At 41.1% G+C, this 18,914-nt stretch overlaps 1 protein-coding gene across 1 annotated transcript in view; it reads left to right on the plus strand.

Annotated features, from left to right (window-relative positions):
- The window catches only part of LOC114467636 (ERC protein 2-like), a 172,339-nt gene extending 159,485 nt beyond the window's left edge, over positions 1–12,854 (plus strand). The window contains exon 19 of the mRNA XM_028454087.1: positions 11,687–12,854. The gene's annotated coding sequence lies outside the window, so the exon portion shown is untranslated. The remainder of the gene's footprint in view (positions 1–11,686) is intronic.
- The last annotated feature ends 6,060 nt before the right edge of the window (positions 12,855–18,914 follow it).

Consider the following 18,914-nt stretch of genomic DNA (forward strand, 5'->3'; position numbering starts at 1 on the left):
AGACAGACTTGGGGGTAAAATGTAAAAATACTTTAGGGGGTTAGTAATTCTACACATTTTACACCTCTAATCTAAAGTGTTTGAGGATATGAACAAGAACATTATATATATATATATATATATATATATATATATATATAATCTCAAACTGCAATTCACATTCCCCGCTTTCGATTTGACATTTTTCTTAATCTTTATTGTTTTGTATAAAAATGTTCTCCTTTCGGCACGCTTCCCAGAAAGTCATCACAAATAATATCCAAGTCCTCCTTTCTGGGGTTAGTGCGTTTTATGTACTGTGCAATGTCCACATAATGTCTAGCAACCATTTGGGTAAACCTTTTCTTTAACTAGGTAAGTGGAGTGAGACAGCTGTCACCTATAATTACAGCAAACTAGAGGAGAGATGTCAGGTATGCCAGTTAAACAGAACTACTCAAAGATGTGGGGTAATGTGAGTGATGGTTGAAAGTCACAGTCTGTGACCTGAGAAAGCTCCTACTAAACATCAGCACATGACCTTGCTTGGGAGGCCTGAATTCTTTCAGCCTTAAGCCGATACTATTCCCAGCACCACCCAGACAAAATAGACCCAGTTCACACACAAACACAAGCGCACACACATTCGCACAAGCATACACAGGCGCCTATATGACGCCCCTTTATACAGGAAAATTTACGAGTTACTAGAAATCTCCAAACACTTCACTAAATCACCTTTCCACAGGTCCTTTAGTGTCTCTTTAAGTCCTGATTTCGATGGGATGTTAGAAACAGCACGTTATGAGCTTTACTTATCTCCAGAGTTGAAAAGTGATCCCTCTATAAGCTAGCACATCAATATTTCCATATCACAGACATTTATAAACATAGTGAGGACAAGTTTACATACATCACAGCCTTAGTTCTCCACTATATCATGCTTGGCTCTCATAACATAAAAGTATTTGCTTAAACAGAGTATCATAACCTGTTAGTTTATTCCCATGGAAGGAATAAAATGTTACGTGCAAGTGCTAGCACTGTCAGTGCAGATGGCTCTATCAGTGCTTGTTTAATGGGTATAGGGTGTTTATAGCAGTAAATATCACAAAGCTATGCATTGCTTAGTCAGATATGACAGGTTTTTTTTTCATCTTCTATCTGCAGACAGAGCCAAACCTGCCACTTTCTACGATGCTTATTTATGATCAGCACTATCTCTCTTTAGGTTTCACAGGCAAAAGCTTTCCATATTGTCATACAAAGTGCTCCAAGAGGTTGTTAAAGGTTCAAGATGGCTGTGCATAAAGTACCTGTGGTTTCAGTGTGAGTGAAACATTTACATGTTTAAAAGTTTACAGTGCTCGAGAGGCCTTTTAAAGTTCAGAGAAGTCGAAGGAATTGTAAGTGCCTTAGATAACTGTTTGTCTGTCGTGTGTGTGAGCATGTGTGTGTGTGTTTTTTCTGGCCACCTTTTCCATTCAGGTGTCCTTGTAACTTTTTCATTCAAATCAACTTTGCCCCGTAATGGTCTTGGCGCTACTTTCTTGTTGTCAGCACAAAAACTCAAATAAACTTTGTAATTCTTCTCCATCCAACTTTACGGATGCCTGAGACCTTTCCCAGCATGTCCCAGTAACTTCAGATATGCACACGGAGACAAAAGGGAATCTGTGCTGGCATTTATTCATTATAAGAAAATACTCAATAGAAGCAATTTTGACAACTTGTGAAGTGTTTTTCTACATAGCCACTATTCCTCCTGTGAAGACAAATGCTAAGAATTAACAGTATCGTAAAGCTTTTTAGCCACTTTTAAACATGTTTGTTCATCCTATGCTGTCCCACATTGAAACACAGGTCATACTGAGGTAAGGACCACCAGGCATTGTGAAAGCCTCCCTCTTTATCCCCAGCGTATATCCTATATGCCTGATGTCCTGAGGCTATTCTAACCCCAGGAACACCAAATAGACTTCTCCGACAACATGATTGGTTCTTCCTGAGCTCAGACTTACCTCGCATTAGGTGCAGTGAAGCAGCTGGGTTGGCACAAAAAACTCTCACTGCACCTGACAAAGTCACAGTTTTGTCTAAAAACTGTTGACATATTTTGAATCTTGATAAAAAGTGAACTTGTTTTAATCACAGGTTTAGAATTGTATGTTTTAATCTAAAGTAGATTGGTATTAAAGCTAGGGTATGCGATTTTCTCCAGATACACTTTATAAGTTTTTGGTTGAAATTGTCTTCATGTCCTGACAGAAATTAACATCTTATGTGCTCAGAAAAAGGAACAAAGAAAATCTGTCATCTGTAGCAGCTGTAAACCTGTAATAACTTTGACCAATGGGAAAAAACGAACCGTTTTTTAACCACCATCACGTCTCCCTGTTCGTTCTCGATCCCTCGCATGCACGAGCTCACAATAAAAGCGCGTCACCGAGTTAAAACAGAGATTTTGGTCACGTTATTTAACATATAAAATTGTGAAGTTTATAGTTTACTTAATGCTGAATGAGACGGTGAAGTTTCTACATAATACAAGCGATGAGCTGAGCTCCTCTTCTGCAGCAGCTGTGCGCATGCATGTGAGTGAGACGAAGCACAGAAGGGAGGGTCGGGGGGGTAAAGGCGGAGCCATCGAGGAGGCTACATTCAAAATCATGCTAGCTTTTGAAAATCGCCTACCCTACCTTTAAGTATAAATGTTTGCACATTTCCAAAGCTAGGCAGATCCTTCCCTTTACGAGCCCTCGCAAATACATCTGCTGACAAAAAGTTGATTATCGATAATAATTAATGTGTCAAATGCAAGGCCATCGAACAAAGCTGAGAAAACTAAACATTTTTGATTAAGATTATTCATCAAATGTGGGTCAACAAACACTTCTGTGTTTTGAATTTAGCTCATTGCGGTTTTCTTGACATGCTCATTCATCTATTTCTCTAAAAATATAGTATATAATAAATCATAAAGCCATTATTTGGAAATCTGTGAAACTACAAAGTTCAGTCTCATTTCTTGGTCCTGTGTGCTTTGTAATCAGTCAAAAGATGGATTTGATTTCTTCGACAATAGCCGCAACTAGTTTTTTGGCAACAGAATAGATGAAAAAAATATGGATCAGTAAATTTGATGTCATCTTGAGATGACATTAGGTGTGTGGAGCATTACTGCTGGCATGAAAATACAGGGGCCTTAAATAACCACAGCATACATAAAAACCAAGTAGACAGGTAGCGTTGATAGAAGCATCCATGTTTTGTCTTTTTCTTCTTTTCTATTTTATAGTAAAATATCATGACTGCTTTATCTTTAATCCTTTCCAATATCTTTTAACAAAATTTTTTCATCATGACAAAACCTGAAACAATTTTTTTCCTAATAATTTCACATTTCATTGTTTGTTTGCTTTTAAAATAAAGCTGAAGAATGAGAAAATATTATTGGGTATAGAAAAATGGTCTGTGCAAATATTTTTGTTTTGCAAAAAACTTAAACAACACTAAAGGTATGTGTCCATGCACTTACAACAATCCTCAATAACTCCTCATTACATTTCGTACCCGTATTCCTGTATCCACATGAGAGTGCACCACTTGCTTCTTGGTCTTTTTTTTTTTTTGCAAATGGGGGTGAGAGGCTGTTACCGTGTCAGTCGGCATAGCCTCTTATCAACCCATCAGACTACCCTCAGATTCTCTTTCCAGATGGAGGTGAGATAGGGCTTCAGAGGCCCGGACTCCCGCAAACCCTGAGAGCATGGAGGCCTCCCCAGATCTCCTACCTGATGCAGATGCTTTAATGTGAGCTCAGGTTTCACCTGTCTCCCCTGCCTGACTGGGCCTGCGCTGCTTTTTAAGACACAGGCGTGTTCCCCAGGCCCTGGTTCTGATGGGCCACCACAGTTCAAGGTTAAACTGCAGGTGTGGACGTTTGAATGCAGCAAGATGGTCGCCCAATTTTAGCTGTAAACTGTTTTTTTACGTAGGTTTTTTTCTCTGTATTTCTGCCATTAACAGAAATATGGCCTCTCAGAATGGGAAATATTGAGGGACAAAAAATATACATACTTTTAGAAAAAATCTTACAATGCTCAGAGCTACATCCAAACTCTATGCCGCATTCCTCACACCTTTAATTATAGTTGCGCAAACCTGTGTTTAAAACCTGCATGAACATCATCTACCCCTATGAACATAGTTTCTTTTCTGCCTCTGGGTCTTTTAGGGTGAATAATGAATTTTTGCACATTTCATAAGTCACTCATTTCTACTGTATTATCTTTATATTCTTTCCCAAAAAAAAAAAAAGAATATTGGCTTTTAAATGCTGCTCTGTGTTTACACTTGCATTCCTGCTGTTTGTGGCATTGAGCACAAAATACATTAAAACAAGGAAGAGGTACTCATATTCTGCCGCTATCATTTCTACATCGCACACCTTGGCTGGACTTGAGTAACTCACCACCATTCCACAGTGAGCCCTTCATCATTCCTCACCGGATTAGAGACAAAAATGAGAGAAATGGAGCAGGAGAAAGTTGGAAAGAATTGCTGCTTTACTTTCTGTAGTTGGCCGATTTTTGTTTCTCTTCACTGTGATTTGGTTGAAAACATGGAAGTTTCAAAATCGCTGCTTCTGTCTTTCTTCCTCTATGTCACTGCTCCTTTCCAACCAGATGTCAGTTTGATGAGGCTCAAGGAATCGATGCACGCATGTGAAGCTGTGTTTAAACAAGGAGAAAACTCAAAGGCAAAAAGCAAATGTAAAGCATACAGAGTGTCTGGCTCACTTACAGCTGCTTGCTGCCTCTCCATGGGAGTTTAATGAGTTTGATACATGAGATAGATTTTTTTCAACACCGGTCAACTCCACCTAGTGGTGTTTGTACTGAACAGATTTTTGGCTGCAGTGAAGAGGAAACAGCTTGGAGAGAAATGGGACACCAGTAACTTGTTTATCTGCACTGAGTCACTTTCCTCCTACAATGCTGCAGCTGGTATAGGATCGATGCTCATTCGCTGGACCAGACTATATCAAAAACTACACAGAGAAAGGTTCTGGCTCAGTCCCTGAGTGTCACAGGCTGCAACTATAGAAGATATTTTAACACCTTTCATGATGGCATGAGTGAGACTTGAACACATTTTCTTTTGCCCAGCATTTGTTTACTCAGATGAAGGAAATTATGTAATTAGCCTGTGAGGGGATTGTTTTCTTGACTCTCTTACCTCCTCTCTCACCCGGGCTCTGCCTTTACCCATTTGTCCTATTTTCCTCCCTCCTCTTTTTTTTTTACATTTTTTTTTAATTATTTTTTACCCTCGTCTTCTCAAGTTTTGGGTCAGCAGTCAATGGTTGCACCGTCCACTCACCTTCTTCATTAACTGTGCAAGAACCATCAATGGAGGAAAATGAGCGCTTGTCAATCCTAACTTAGGAAGAGTGGCTTTGTTAAACTTCAAAGGGGTAGGTTTGAGAGACGAACATGGACGTTTTGGGTGTGCAGGGGGTTGTGTCGGGCTCTGTGCTGGGAGATGGGTTCAGGGGCACACACAGGCAGTATTGGGGGGAGGAAAACCTGGCATTTTGCTCTAATTCCAGCCGGCCTGGAGCGCTAAGAAGGGCCTCACTGTTGCTCTCTGGATCAGCCAGGTATTGCTTACATAAAAAGCAAGTGAAAACAGCTGTAGGGATAATTAGCTTGATTCTCCATTACATGCCATGAGGGCCAATAACTAAAAAATGGAGTTTTGTTTGGGTTAGAACTGCAGCCCCAACCAGGAGGAAGTTGTAAAAGTCAGGCAAAGAAAAGAAAGCGCGAGGGGGGAATGGGACAAACCAAGCAATGAAGGAGCTATAGCTCTTGAATCAATTGTTACAGAGAAGATATTCCTCCTCCCGAGATAGCTTTATGTGGATATTCTTAAAGGTTTTAAAGGCCTTTCATTTTAGAGCCTTTTATAAACAGATTGGAATTTTTTTCAATTTGGCTCAGACATTCTGACACAGCTTTTAAGCATTTCAGTTTTTACATAGGATACATCTTACACATCAGCCTCGGGTCTTAGTTACTGCTGAGCTAATGAGTCATTCTTAGTTGAAGGTTCATGGAAACAGGGAAAAGCTGTGGGTGATTTGTTGTGTTGCTGTTATTCCTAGAGTGCCTTTTTTTTTTTTTTTTAAATGGCTTCCTTTCTGACCTCCTCATCACAGGTTAAATAGGTCATCCTTTCCGAAACATGATACCTCTATGGTCACATACGAGGTCTGAATCAACACATAAAGCGATCTCTAAATATTTAGACCGAACGATGACAAAGTGTTTTCTTTTTCTTTTTTTTTGTCTCATGTATTTCTCACCAACTATGCGAGTCTGTATTCAACAAGACAATTTGCTTCATGTCTCTCCTTTCACTGGATCAAGTTGAGAAGGGGACTTCAATCTTATACTGGTAATTGAATTTGGTGTGCTTCTCTTTTTTTTTCTGTAGGAATGAAAGAACATCAACCACAGGGTAATTCCAAGTGAAAGAGAAGCACTCAAACATTGGTGGTCCCCAAACTCTTTAAGAGTCCATTTAACAGACAGTTTATATTAAAAGGAAGAAGGGTTTCAAACACTTGTAAGTAGAGTCTTAGTTTTGATATCCAATCTTCCAGAAACTGTAGTAGATCCAGTAAGAAACACTCCCCAGTCTTGCATAAATATCCCTTTTACCTAATTAAACTTCATCATTGAGTCTTAAATGAAAAAAAAATACTTTCTTTCTTTAGAACAGATGCTATTGGTAATAACAAAAGTACATTTTTATAGTTTGTATTACTGTTTGTTGACATTTCTACTGTTAATAATTTGAGTAGGATTTCAAGATATGCAACACAATCTCCGCTCATAAAATGTTATATAATCAATCACAAATTAGTGTACACTATTTTCTAGCTTTAATTATGCTTTTTATATACAAATCCTCAACAGGGCATTTTAGAGTGTTTTTTTTCTTTTCTTTTCTCCAGACTCAAACCAAAACGTATATTAATATGAGAAAACTGTCACCCGGCCTGAACTCACCATCAAGCACTTTGCATCTGTAGCAGTGAGGAAGAGGAGGAGGAGGAGGGTAACAGAGGGAGTAGAAGATAGGAATTGCTGATTGGCATTAGATAGAGAGGTTAATGACCAGGGAAAATATGCAGTTTGATTAGCGCATCTTGTTTTTTTGGTGCATTCTTAAGGAAATTTACTATAAGTGATTGATAGGAATGGATGTCATGTTGCGATATTTCTGTTTTGTAGGGATCCTTATGGGGAGGACTCAGGTCAGGGTTTGAACATTACAGTGTAATTCATCACACTGATTTTCTTGGTGCAATCTCCTGAGCAGCCATCTGCACAACACCAATTTCTCCCACTCATCCTTCTGTTTTCAACACTGTCTGATGTCACGTTTTTTACATGAGCCCTTGTTTACATGCATTTTGTTTCTCGTGTAGTGAACATACTGTATATACGTAGTGATACAAGACCTACTGTTATTTTCATAATCTCCTGTTTTTCTGGAAAACTTAGCTGTTAGCTGTACCAGTCTGACAAGATAAGTTTTTCTTTCGCAGACCACTGAGCAACAGCACTAAGTACCAGAGAGAGTAAAGAGTGACCACAAATCAGTTACTTCTTTTCTGCATTTTATTTTTAAAGCTGATATCTGGAGTTTCTGAGAAATCTATGTTTATGTATCGTTCTTTTGAAATGCGAAAAAAATTCTATTTAGTCTTTTACTATGGTCTACTGCCAGTGGTCATTCATATACATTAATGTATATAAGTCCCTCCTTTGTTCCTATAGACCCCTATACAAATAAAAACAATCGCCGAGTGTGCCCAGCCAATAGGCTTTGACTTCCTGGAGCGAGAACTGTCAATCAAAGTGAATAATGTTGCAAAACATTGTTATGTTTTGCAATGCGCGTGCACAAACGTAGAGGCGTAGCTTCTGGTAGATTGGCAGAGGCAGGGGAGGAAGTAGAGCTGTTGAGGGCGAGACATCGAGACGTTCTCTCAGAAACTCTGGAAAGCAGCTTTAACAGTTACCACACCAGAACTTCCTCCTCCAATCTCTTCTGTTTCCTGTGCCATCCTTCCTACCACTATAGACTACATGTCCTCCGACATTGCAGCATTACTTCCTCACCGGCCTTTTTTATTCTTCTCCTATACCTGGCAGCTCAATTCTTAACATAATTTTCACTACCTAGATATTATACTGATCACTAATTAGTTCTGGTGACAAATCCAAAGTAGTGCAGCTATTTGCAATAACGGTAGCAGATCCAATACATCTGTTGGTCAAAGTCATCCTTCCTTAAAAAATGAAGCTGTCTTTTAGACATATGCAGATGCTGATCAATGGAATATCTGCAATAAACAGGTGTTCACACACAGAGATATTGAGGAAAAATCCATAATCTGATGTTTAGATTTTTCATGAGTTAATTTATTTTACCTGAAGAACCACTGTAGGGCTTACGGAATTCACGTTCTGAAACAAAGAAATCAATTTGACCTGATTTTTTTTTTCTCTGTATTTAAAATCAGGCCCTAAAATGACACGCAAATGCCTAACAAGCATTTTCTGGGACAATATCATGCATTTAGTTGCTGTTTTTCACCAGAAACTGCATGACTCATTTCCAAGTTTGACAAATACACCATTATGTCCAATTCTGCCTATTCTGTTCAATCCTGTTCGCTATGTGTTTCAGTTTGTCTAGTAATCATGTTATCCTGTGACTGTAAATGCCTGCAGAGCTTTAGTGTGTTTTATTGTGTTGTGATGGTTCAGAATATTATGGCTGCATTCAAATCTAAAAAGTCACTGGTGCAAAGACAGGTTTAGCTGTTGGTGTGTTAGTTGAACTGGTGATCATTATACCTGGTGATACGTCATAGCAGAAACATCTACAATCACGCTGCGCAGGGTTTCCTGAAAAACAAGAGGGTGATTTGCCGGTTGGCGGTAATTAAAGGTTTTGGGACCATATTACACATTTCCAAGGTATATTTTTCCAGTAAAACGAGTTGCTGAGGGTCAAAAGTGTCGCCTGAATTCAGTGTAACACTCCGGATTCTGAGAACCCATCTGAAGCATATAAATGTAAAAAATAATAACAGCACTTGACTCTATTATCCCTAATTAGCATGTTTGGTATGATTTTGGGAAGTTTTATAGTCAGTAAAGTAATTTACAAAGTAAAAGACAAAACTGAAACTAAACGGAAATGGCTGAAATGACGCAGATGGGATTTATTTAGCCTACATAACAATTAATGTCAAAAATTATTGGCTATTGGTTTTCAGAAGTCAATAAAAACGAATCCTTACTCTCTCATGTAAATCAGACACTTAAACTCTGAAATGTAAAGTTTCATCAAATTTTCACACTCCGTCACAACACGCTGACATGAAAAATAATCACAGGTCAATAAGTGTACACACACCAGTGACCACATAGCAACACACTTCCTCATTAACAACACGAACACAGGCATCACGGGAGTTTGTGTTGTGAATGCGTCTGTTGTGTGGAGGCACCAAGGTGCTGACAGAGAAGAAAGAGGAGCAGTCTTCAAACACATCCACGGGCAGGTCGTGCTCTCCATTATGCCCTGCCGGGGGCCATATTTGTTGATTTTTGGGCCCCCGAATCATTAATTTAAATGAAGTCAACGTCGAAGAAACCTGAGAATAGTGGTCGACACACACACTCGCAGAGTTTCGCACACACAAGTGTGTACATGTGCAACATAAGTATCTCTAGTCACATTTACACCACACACACTGTCTGTTGCATAACAAATGAATGCACTTAAATTGCTGGGCCTGTTTACATCTGGATGTAATAGATGATCCCTCTTTGCCTGGCAGCCAATCAGAATGGGCAGGAAGAGTGCAAGCAAATCTGGACACATTTTTCTTCATGGAAAACACAAACCATCTTTAAAATGCTACATAAAACACAATTAAATGGTGGGAATCATTTTGCTCCATAGATTCATGATTTACTAAGTCACTCTGATCCTACCTGAGAACTTGTCTGATCCTCATCATGCAATGTTAGTAGTTTAGGCTACGTTTCCCTCACTGAGTGAGTGATGATAACGTCTTCGGTGATTGGAAGTTATTTTGAGGTCTGTTTTCTCAGCCAATGAGGCGCCCCCAGCGTACCAGACATACATCATTGTTTCACAGCCCTAAGGAGAGAAAAGAGTGGTTGCTGACTGCAGTACGGCCTGAGTAACACACTCATTCAATAAGTTTCTTTCTTTTTTTAATCATCAGTTCTTGATGTTTGGGATTCTGCCAAATGCATTTAGAGATTTCTTGAAGAGCTTTGGAGAACAATCGGACAGCTTCAAGAAGACAATGACCAAACCAGTGGTTCTCAAACTTTTTTGGCCTAAGTACCCCCTTTCTCTTCCCTTTGTCGGCACGATGAATAAAGTTGCATCGGCAAGACGTAGTATGGAGAGCGTTTGGTCATTGGGCAGATGTTGCGGAGACATCGGCGTTTGGACGATAGATTAAAGATGCTCAGCGTGGCCTCTCTATAGCTTATATCAACCTTTATTTAGCTTGGGTCATTCAATTAGTATACATATCTCCATATCCATAGTCGAGTATTTACTTAAATCTGACAGGAATATGGCATTATCATAACAACAAAAAACAATATACTACCGCTAAATAGCTTAGTATTTTCAGCAGCATAGCCAAAAAAGCCCCAGCACAAAAACAGCTTCATGGAAGTGACATTTTACAGTTCTACAATTTTATAAGTGGGATCACAGATTTGGAGGGATAAAACACGCAAAATGACGTTTTAAGAGTAGAATGCCGTGCTATCTGGGTTATTTCTGAATCCAAGTACCTGCTTTGTCAGACTACCTTCAGCTCAGAATACGAGGAAAAAATAACTATAGTGCATAATGATGGAATAAATGAGTGATAACACATTTTAAAGAATCTCTTTTTGTAAATAAGTAGAATGAAACAGTATTTAGTGCATCCTCTACAGTTGTTATCATTTCTGGTCATCTCTGGGAGAACAACAAGCTCCAGAGGTGACCGTAAAACCCCATCAAAAAAAACACATTTGGACAGATTGTATTTTCATACCAAGCATCTCATACATGGAACACCTTCCCAACAACAACACAAGAGTTCCTTTTCCAACCAACTCAAATCATGGATGTTGGACAATCAAAATTGTCCACACAACTGAAAATACAAGACTGAGCCTTGTATTTTCAGTTCATGTTCTAATCAAGATCATTAATATGATTATCATTTTTAACTAACAATAAACATTAAAAAAAAACATATTTTTAATGCATTCATTTGTTAATTTTCCACTCTCTCTCTCTCTCTCAAGTACCCCCTGTAGCACCATCATATACCCCAAGGCATACATGTAACCCCATTTGAGAAACACTGGCTAAGAGAAATCAATTACCGAGACGAAACCTGAGTGACCAAGGTTAAGCAAAGCAATAACGTCCAATCTCACTCACTCTTTTAGTGAGAAATGAATACAAAGTTTGATAACAGCTGGCTATAAATGGTAACGTTCATTGCTGAGACTGGGTTTTATCTTTTTGCTGCTTTTAAAATGTTCTCTCAATGTTTTTTTCTTCACAGCTGCTTGGTGATCAAGTCATCACAATGATGAACTAACTCCACAGAGGCAGAGCTGCAGTACAAAAGGACATAAAACTGAGATGCCACAACATCCATTTGGAAAGTTTACACTGCCATACACAGTGGTCATCTGTGGAGAGGATCATTTTCTTTCATCAGTCAACAGTTTGGAGTTTGAAGGTATTAGGAGCAGATCACTGCCTTTTTTTCCATTGCTGTTTTCAATGGACTGGGAGCTGGATCCAGTTCAGAGTAGCGTGGTGCTAGAGGGTCCTGGCTTTTCAATAACTGTCACTCCACCACTGTTGACTAAGAGCGTGGCTAAAAGGAGCCAGTGAATTAGCTGAGAACCATGCCAAGCCTGGACCCACTTATAATGGCATGAATGTGTTTACTTCTGCAGCTTAATATCTGACTCTTGTAAATAGCACAGCATGGACCTCCAAACCCGAAAATCCACAGAGACCTTTTTTTTTCAATGTGCAGTGCCAAAGGAGACGTCCCAGTCTGCTGGGACAAATTACCGAACTGGGACTGCAACGGATTTATTCCTGATCCAAACCTAATGAGCAAACCACCGTAGGTACTCATTTGTCTGTCCCTCATTTCCTGCAGAGAGGCAACAAAACAAAAAATGCAAATGTTTATGCTTATAGATGGGACGCTTAGTACTAAAGAATCTGCATTCTTAACCAATCAGGAAGTCAGAAAGGCAGCTGATTACTTAAAGCGTTTGTTTGCATGCTGCTCCTTGTGTTCTCTTTGTTTGTTCTGAGTTTGTTCAACAAATGAAATGATATATTTGGATTTTCTATAACTATAAGACTTTTGAGTGCCACTCTTTACCCCTTTTAAAGCGTTCAAAACTTTTACATCTGGGTGTGACTTATAACTTTGATTGTTTTCTATTCATTTTAAAGCACTGTGGCATTACTTTTGTTTTTCCTCATTGCGCGTGAACGTTGACCTGAGGACATGATGTTGTATTTAACACTAAACAGTGTTTCCAATTAGCCTTTAACCTAACTTATACAGTTTTGTATGATTTGTGTGTACATTTTTGTGCTGATGTCTTGGTTAAAAGAGTAGGAGGAACATTTTTCACCCCGTTTGTTCCACAGTGTTTTGCGGTGGTCATTTTTTGTTGTTTTGAATAAAAGTTGTTTTCACAAAAACTGCCACATGTCTTAAATCTCAAGGAGATAAACAGTGACATCGTAAGCACTGAGAACAAAATGAGTGTTTTTTTTTTTTTTGTTTTTTTTTGCCACATTAAAGTTTCAGACCCACTAATGACTGCTACAACAATAGTCCATTGCACTTCTCAAGAAAAGAATTCTTCCCAGTTTTCATGGTCTACCAATTTTCTCTCTATGCCTCCCTCATAAACTTAGCCAGATGTTGCCCAGTTTTCTTCCTAAGGGAATATAGGGAGGTGGGGGGAAGGGGGAGGAGTAGTGAGACATGATGGTGGTGGTGGTGGTGGGTATGGGGGTCAGAAATGTGGCTGTTTTAAGTGTTCTTTGACAGTCTCTCTGCTATCCACTATGGTAACTTTAGCTGGGAAAAGAGATGCTGGTGTGAGAAATGCTGCTGCAATCCCAACGCTTTGACAAAAATTAAAGAGTAGGACTGACTCTTAAAGGGTACCTAGCCTAATCTAGTCATGAATACGTGTTTAATGTTTAACAAATTAACATAATAAGTGCACATTTATTTATTAAATATTATTGTAATTTATGATTTACTTACTTTATGGATGAGATTCGTCCTGAGTACCTCAAGTCTGTGGATGTTGTAGGACTGTCTTGGTTGACACGTCTCTGCAACATCGCGTGGCAGTTGGGGACAGTGCCTCTGGATTGGCAGACCGGGGTGGTGGTCCCTCTCTTTAAGAAGGGGGATCGGAGGGTGTGCTCCAACTACAGAGGGATCACACTCCTCAGCCTCCCAGGCAAGGTCTACTCCAGGGTGCTGGAGAGGAAGATCCGGCCGATAGTCGAACCTCGTATTCAGGAGGAACAATGCGGTTTTCGTCCCGGTCGCGGCACACTGGACCAGCTCTATACCCTTCATCGGGTGCTCGAGGGTTCGTGGGAGTTCGCCCAACCAGTCCACATGTGCTTTGTGGATCTGGAGAAGGCGTTTGATCGTGTCCCTTGTGGTGCCCTGTGGGGGGTGCTCCGGGAGTATGGGGTCCGGGGCCCTTTGCTAAGGGCTGTCCGTTCCCTGTACGACCGCATTTCGCATTGCCAGCAGTAAGTCAAACCTGTTCCCAGTGCATGTTGGTCTCCGCCAGGGCTGCCCTATGTCACCGGTTCTGTTCATTACTTTTATGGACAGAATTTCTAGGTGCAGCCAGGGACAAGAGGGAGTCCGATTTGGGAACCTCAGGATTTAATCTCTGCTGTTTGCAGATTATGTTGTTCTGTTGGCTTCCTCAAATCAGGACCTTCAGCGTGCACTGGGGCAGTTTGCAGCCGAGTGTGAAGCGGCCGGGATGAGGATCAGCACCTCCAAATCTGAGGCCATGGTTCTCCACCGGAAAAAGGTGGCTTCCCCTCTCTGGGTCGGTGGAGAGTCCTTGCCCCAAGTGGAGGAGTTCAAGTATCTTGCGGTCTTGTTCACGAGTGAAGGTCGGATGGAGCGTGCGATCGACAGACGGATCGGTGCGGCGTCAGTAGTGATGCAGTCGCTGTATCGGACTGTTGTGGTGAAGAGGGAGCTGCGTCAGGGAGCAAAGCTCTCAATTTACCGATTGATCTACGTTCCTACCCTCACCTATGGTCATGAGATTTGGGTAATGACCGAAAGGACAAGATCGCGAATACAGGCAGCCGAAATGAGTTTCCTTCGCAGGGTAGCTGGGCGCACCCTTCGCGATAGGGTGAGAGGCTCAGTCACTCGGGAGGAGCTCGGAGTAGAGTCGCTGCTCCTTCACGTCGAAAGGAGCTAGCTGAGGTGGCTCGGGCAACTGTTTCGGATGCCTCCTGGTCCCCTCCCTCGGGAGGTGTTTCAGGCATGTCCTATTGGGAAGAGGCCTCGTGGAAGGCCCAGGACACGCTGGAGGGACTATGTCTCTGAGCTGGCCTGGTGTCGCCTCGGGGTCCCCCCAGAACAGCTGGAGGAGGTGTGCATGGATCGGGAGGTCTGGGCATCTCTGCTGAGACTGCTGCCTCTGCGACCTGGCCCCAGATAAAAGCGGAAGAAAATGGATGGATGGATTATTGTAATTTTTTTTTTTTTAAATCTTTTTTAAAAACAAACATTCAAAGTACTTTTTTTGAGTAATTTAATAGCGTAAAATACAATCGATGGGTAGCAGCCATTTGTGTCAGATGAGACGTCAAGTAAATTTTGTTGTGAACTGGCTCTTATATGAGTTCTTTGATTTTCCTTTTTATTTAAGCTTTTGTTGTGTTTTTCTACTACTTTAATATTGTTTTGGGTGTGTTGGAGCTACTTTTGACATGTCTAAAGTTATTGTAAGCTCTAGTTGTGAATCGGAGCAGCCAGTCGGCATTCGGCTGCACTTTACATACGAGACGTGACAGAAGCTGGGTTTTCATTACCCTTGGAAATGCACAAAATCTAAAACTGGTGACGGAAACACCTGAATGTTGAAAAAACACTCAAATATTGCTAAAAAGTTTTTTTGCTTTCATGACGAGGAATTTCAGATGTTTCGATAATGAAATGTATCGCAAAAGCGCTGTGGAAACAATTTTCCCACAAGTACACGTCACCGAACATGACGCACGTGGTCACATGACCACTTCTCTCCGAGAAAACATAGCGTGGTACGTGTAAACAGAAGACGAGACCGGGACATTTATGAGCATTATACTTTAAAAGTGTTATTGCCACGTTAGTCAGCAAACAACAAAGGAATGCAGAGTGTTATAAGGAGGTTCTGAGCGTACATCTTCCAGCAGCAAAGTCTCACGGTAAGAGATTTTATGGGACTTTGTCGACATGGTCGACGGGGCGACCATGGCTCAGGTGGTAGAGGGTCGTCTTCTGATTGAGAGGTTGGGGGTTCGATCCCAGTACCTGACTATGTGTCGAAGTATCCTTGGGCAAGACACTGAACCCTAAGTTGCTCCCAGTGGTCGACTAGCGCCTTGCATGGCAGTCCTGTCCCATTGGTGTGTGAATGTGAGAGTGATTGGGTGAATGAGCTGATATGTAAAGCGCTTTGAGACTGCTTCAGTGTGGTTATAAAGCGCTATATAAATCAAGTCCATTTACCATTTAGAAACATCGCTTTTGTTTTGCGAAAATCTGTAATAGAAACGCAGCTAGAGGTCGCTTTGTGCAATGCAAGTGATTAGGATTGAGCGTGGACTTACCGGGGGGTGAGACGAGTCTGGGAGGACATAGGAAGAAGGAAAATGCACAAGTGAATGAATTATTCATTCACAGAAGAAAAAGTTTATGAATCACTATTTTTTTTTCTGGCTATTCTGAAACACCTACACCACAATGACTGTGGTGTGGATGAAAACTGGGGTTTACCCATGCTTTGAATACCTGATAAAGCAAAGGGGGCAATGTGGTGTTTGCAATGCTGGCTCACAGCGAGAGAATGGGTTCAAATCCAGGCCTTGACCTTTCTGAAGCTAAACAGTGCATAGCTTAGCCGCCTCACAGCTGGAACAGCATTGATCAATCCCCATGTCTTTCTGTTCAGAGTTTGAATGAGTTTGCTCTGAGTACATTGGTTTCCTCCCACAACCAGATAGCAAGTATGATAGGTTTATTGTAGTCTGTATGTTACCTGTGATATAGTTTATATGTGTAAGTGTTTGCCTGTTTTTTGTACATCTTTTTACAAATGAACTCAGAGTTTATAAATGATCACACCATGTGGCACAATGTTTTATTTTTAAAAACTCCTTTAGAGCACAGGTTCTCAACTTTGGGGTCAGGACCCAATTTGGGGCCGCGAGACACTGGAGGGAGTCGCCAGATGCCTTCAAGGTACTAGGAATATATATATATATATATTACAATTTGAGCACATCTTTGCTTGTTTTTTACCCATTTTTTGCAACTACATCAAACTTGTCATTATTTCACCTATTTTCATCACTTTTTCTTGCCAGATTTTTTTGCTCCTTTTAATGCATTTTTGCTCCATTACTTCCATTTCTGCCACTTTTCCATCAAATTTCAATGCCTTTTCTGCATATGTTTTCCACTTTCAAGCCTTTTTCTGCACTTATAAACCCTTTGCACCACTTTTTACACCTACGTCACATATATTGACCCATTATTGTCACTTAACCGCTTTTCATCATATCTCATCCTTATTTTTGCCAATTTAACCACATTTGTAATGCACATTATTTGCTAAATTACATTACCATTCCATTTCTCCCACTTTTAAGCCAATATTGCACTTTGAATCCTTTTTTAAAACTTTTTCTGTCTGTTTTTAGCCAATTTGCAACTTTTAACCAATTTCTGCGGTGTGCGGACCCGGGGCGGACTGCCTCGCCGGTTTGGGGGGTGGGTGTGCTGGGGGTGTGCTGGTGTCCTCGCCGGGGTTGGGGCGGGGTTGCTCGGCGCCTCGGAACGATGCTGTTTACTGGGGGGCGGCGCTAGCTGTTCCGGTGGTGGAGGTTGCTGTCGGCCGCCTGGTGGGTCTGTCCTGTCATCTGCGGACTGGTGGGTGGGTCCGGGGGTTGGGGGTTGGATCGGTGGCGTGGTGCGCTGGGTCCTTGGCTCCTTGGGGCTTTCTCGGGTGTGTATGGGGGGGGCGATGGTTGCCTCTCGGCTTGGGATCTTGGGGGCGTTCGGGGGGCTGCTTGGCCGTGGGGTGGTCGCCGGGGGCCCCTAGATTGCCCGCTCTTGCTGCTGGCCTGACTGCTTCTTCGGGCCCGGGGGCGGCTCGTGGGTTTTGCAGTGGCGGTTCTTGGAAATACATTTGTCATGGATGCACTGGCCTTGGGCTGTGGGATAACACTCATACTGGGCTCAACCATAGACACGTTGTTCCCAAATACCTGTTTTATGGAATTTCCACTCACTTCTTCCTCTGTTCACAGCCACCACCATTATTCCTAAGCCACACACTGGTCACCAAACTGGCTTGATAACACAACAATAAGCACAATATAGTTATACACAACCACAATTTCACATCGCATCACTTGAAACCTATCGACTACTCCCCACCTATTCCATTTCCTATCTTGTATCCCTCTTCCCTGTTAACTTCCCCACCCCCCTCCACCCCCTCACCTTGGTGTAACACTGCCCTCTCTTTTTTACATCCTCCCTTTAATAAAGTATTTCTTACCCTTCCCTAGGGAGAGCTGGTGATGGTCACAATTATGCAATGAAATAAATAAATGTATTTAATTGCAATAACAAAATATGCATTGCTGTTAAAAGATTGCACTTCTTGTAGTGTTAACCTTCAACAGCATGTGCAGACAAAGGAAAAAAAAAAAAAAAAAAAAAAAATTAAATCCGATTTCACCATCTTTTCCACCATTTTTGTCACTTTTAACCCATTTTGTCTCATTAAATCAAGGATTTACATATTTAATAATATATACTATGGCCCTAATATTAATAAACTTCCTGGATAACAGTGGATATTATTCTGACAAATAAATAAATGTGGTTATGACAGATTCATAGAACAATGGACCATCATTTTGTTGACTTTAAAGATGGGCCCCAAAAATCTCTCCCCTTTTTACAAGTAGATGGCCCCGTCTCCACATGACTGTTCTTCAATGTTCATGTGTGTTCAAGCACCTTCAGGTAGAGTGGGGGTCCCCGGTCTCTGGCACATTTATTTTGGGGGTCGTGGGCTGAAAACGCTGAGAACCACTGCCTCAGAGCTATGCATTCTGTTATCTTCTGATGTATATTGACACAATCTACATCTAAATGTGTCCACCCCATTTCCTGAAGCTATTTTTTATCCAGGCATGCCTCCAAGATTTTTCTTTGAGGGACTTTCCATTAATTTCAGTATTGTTTGACTTCTTGCCTGCCATTCTATCGCTATCCCTGCAATCCTGTCCAACCCAATTGGAAATAACAAGGCAAGCTTTCCCCCTGATCCAGTTCACCTATAGACTGAGAAATCTACAGTGACACACCAGCCATTAAACACTTTGCCCTCTGACACTCCACATCCCGCTCATTGGAAAGCATCAGCAGATTCCGAGGCATGTTATGAGATAAAGTGCCATAAAATAATAAT

Source organism: Gouania willdenowi, chromosome 7, assembly GCF_900634775.1.
Source record: "Gouania willdenowi chromosome 7, fGouWil2.1, whole genome shotgun sequence".
Taxonomy (NCBI): Eukaryota; Metazoa; Chordata; class Actinopteri; order Blenniiformes; family Gobiesocidae; genus Gouania; species Gouania willdenowi.